A 3,700-nucleotide genomic window follows, 5' to 3' on the forward strand; every position below is an offset into this window, starting at 1 on the left:
GATTGAATCACACTGAGCCCATTTGTCTTTCACTGCTAATTGGCCATGCTGGCAGGGGCTGATGGGAACTGTAGTCCATGAACATATGGAACACCATAGGTTGGCCACCCCTAGTTTATGGTATAATTTTATATTTCCTAGTGGGAGAAGTTCCTAGAGAAAGCAAGGGTGGCCAATATTCTCATTGATTCTGTTTCTACCCTTGGACAGTCCTCCTAACATCTCCATTTAACCCTGGGCCCTTGGCCAATCCCTGGACCAATCCCTTAGACCTCCTTCACAGTTCCCAACACTGCCTTGGCAAATGCCAAGAAATGTTGATAGCAATGCTTAGGGAGAGTGGAATTTGGGGAGGATCTAGTGTCATCTCTGGGTGATGCACTACAAATCCTCTCCAGTCTCAATGTTCTTTACCACAGAGACTGGAGAAATTCCTAGAATGTCCCTATGTGAATGTCATTTTTTCTCAGTACCTTGGGAAAGGGAATTTCCAGGTAAGTAGGAGTCCCGATCATTTGGTCTCACTGCCATCAGAGTCAAAGCGATGCTTCTCTGGCTAAGATCAAGTGTAGGATCCTGGACAGTCAAGGAAGGTGATTAAAGGATGCAGGGGTACTACAACTCCCATAAGGATGTGCAAAAAATGTGCATAACCTCAATAATGTACACAAACAAAACCATATAGTAAGATGTATTGTCAAAGGCTTTCACGGTCGGATTCAACTGGTTGTGGTGGGTTTTCCAGACTGTGTGGCCATGGTCTGGTAGATCTTGTTCCTGACATTTCGCCTGCATCTGTGGCTGGCGTCTTCAGAGGTGTATCACAGAGGGAAGTCTGTGACACACTGTGTCCTGGCCTGGCATGAAAGAAAGGAAAGAAAAAGCAACAAAAACTTGAAAACTGAATAGGTGAAAAGAACAACATACAGAACGACAACTTACGAAAATGCCCACATCAGTTCATCCCTGCTTCAAAGAAAGATTTTGCTCAATAATCATCCTTATATATAATTGCCTAATGTTCAGAATGTGTCAACGACTCATTTCCAACAAAGAGCCACGCAGGACTCAGTTCCTGCCAAGCTGTGCATGGAAGTGAGTTCTGCATGGTGATTGGTTCCACTGCATTCTTCTCAGCCTGGCCAATTCCCTGCCTGCCCTCTCCCCCCAAGGAGCAAACGGGGGGTGGGGGAGAACTCAATCCTTGGTTCTGGGCTGACCATGCCTTGTTCAGCACCCAGATTCGTACCCCCAACCTCCCTTCCCAAGGCCTGCAGGGCTTGGAAACAGATGCGGAGGGAGGAGCAGACCCCAATCTTGGGTGCTGGACTGGGCACGCTCAGTTCATGTCTTCAAAGCTTCACAGACAACATGAAAATCAACATGAATTCTCTAAAATTAAAAAAGGCAAAACTATACATTGCCTTGCCGCTGTGCCCCCCAGCAACAGATATCTAAAGCCTGCTGTATTGTTTACCACAGCGGGCTTTACTGGTAGTTAAAAACATTTTGAATTTTTTTAGTTGTCCTTTTTTGGCTACAGGGTATTCTATGTGTCAATCAAAACTAGAATGGGTCTCAAGGCAGTTCAGTATCGCTGGCAGTCTCAGTCATGTTCACTGATCATGTTCCAAAATCAGTTTTCTTTTGAACACATTTCTGTCACACAGAGGTTGAAATCCCAGCTTGATGCTCCAAAATACATTCAGTATTTGGCTTCTAGAGTTCAAAAGGAGCTGCCTTCCTGGGCAACTCCCAGCTGCAAATGATCCTCCAAACTACGGCTGCACCGGGAGCCACGCGGGGACTTTTCTCTGGACCTGAGCGCCCATAAACATTGTGATGAGATAATCACCAAAACACGCTTCCTGTCCCAGGGGCTCCAAGGGGAAATGATGTCAGTTTTTGAACCAGGGATATTTATGCCTGCATTGGAACCTAATCTGGTGAGCTACCTGTGTGTACTCATACCTCAGGGGCCTGCGTAATAAACATCTGCAGTTGGCTGATAGTATCAGGCCTCCAGACTGTTCTCACCGATCATGAAAGCCCGAAGCTCAGCCTTTCACTTTTGCTTTATCAATGGCCCAAGGTCAGACTCAGGGATCCTGAAATGGAGAATGGACTCTCCAAGGCCAGACTGGTACCCTGTAGCCCAGTCCCGGCCTTTAAAAGTGTTGCAATGGCGAAGAAGAAGAAGAAGAAGAAGAAGAAGAAGAAGAAGAAGAAGAAGAAGAAGAAGAAGAAGAAGAAGAAGAAGAAGAAGAAGAAGAAGAAGAAGAAGAAGAAGAAGAAGAAGAAGAAGAAGAGGAGGAGGAGGAGGAGGAGGAGGAGGAGGAGGAGGAGGAGGAGGAGGAGGAGGAGGAGGAGGAGGAGGAGGAGTTTGGATTTATATCCCCCCTTTCTCTCCTGCAAGAGACTCAAAGGGGCTTACAATCTCCTTGTCCTTCCCCCTCACAACAAACACCCTGTGAGGTAGGTGGGGCTGAGAGAGCTCCGAAAAGCTGTGACTAGCCCAAGGTCACCCAGCTGTCTTGTGTGGGAGTGTACAGGCTAATCTGAATTCCCCAGATAAGCCTCCACAGCTCAAGCGGCAGAGCGGGGAATCAAACCCGGTTCCTCCAGATTAGATACATGAGCTCTTAACCTCTTACGCCACTGCTGCTGCATGACTTAGTCTCTATACAGTGTAGTGGTAAGAGTTTCAGACCATGATCAGGAAGTCACCAGTTCAAATCCCTGCTCTGCCTTGGAAGTAGGGTTACCAACCAGGTGGGGGCTGGAGATTTCCTGGGACTTTAACTGATCTCCAGGCAACAGTGATCAGTTCACCTCAAGAAAATGGCTGCTTTAGAGGGTGGACTCTATGGACCCTGCTGAGGTCTCTCTCATCCCTAAACCTCAAACTCCACCTCCAGAATCTCTGCATATTTCCCAACTCAGAGCTGCCAACCCTATTTTGAAGCTTGCTGAGTGACCTTGGGCTGGCCACACACCCTCAACCTAATCTACCTCAAAGGGTTGTTGTAAGGATAAAATAGAGGTGAGCTCACTGGGAAGAAAGGCTCTCCAGATTACAGTCCACTGCTCTTAACCACGACACCGTGCTGAAAGCCACATGGCTAGTTTTCAATTGAACACAAGAACCTGTCTGTTTGAAGACTGTCCATCAAAGTCCATATACAGTGGAACCTCGGTTTTCATTGGTAATCCGTCCCAAAAGAATTGATGAAAACCGAGGCAAACTTTTCCATAGGAATCAATGTAAATCCAATTAATCCATTCTAGGCAATCCAAAAAACATACCCAAAACACATTTTTTGGTAAATAGGCATCGTGTTTAATGCTGAAAACAGTAACGAACAATAACACTAGGACCAGCTTCAGAGCCAGTGGACCAATGTCGCACCAGAAAGCTGTCCAAAGAGGTCTGTTTCTGACGCCTCTTTAAGATTTGTCTGAAATGGGGCAAGACATTGTCATTAAACAAGTTGCAGACACGCCCTGCAACAGCTTTGTCCAGGTGATTTTTCTCCACAAACCCCTGCACCTTACTGCAAATCGATGAAAACCGAGGCAAATCAATGAAAACCGAGACAAATTTTTCACTGAAAAAATCGATGAAAACTGAAACCGATGAAAACTGAAGGCAATGAAAGCCGAGGTTCCACTTGCTCCACCGAGAGGCCCACTGTTCCAC

The sequence above is a fragment of the Sphaerodactylus townsendi genome, linkage group LG13 (assembly GCF_021028975.2).
Source record: "Sphaerodactylus townsendi isolate TG3544 linkage group LG13, MPM_Stown_v2.3, whole genome shotgun sequence".
Lineage (NCBI taxonomy): Eukaryota > Metazoa > Chordata > Lepidosauria > Squamata > Sphaerodactylidae > Sphaerodactylus > Sphaerodactylus townsendi.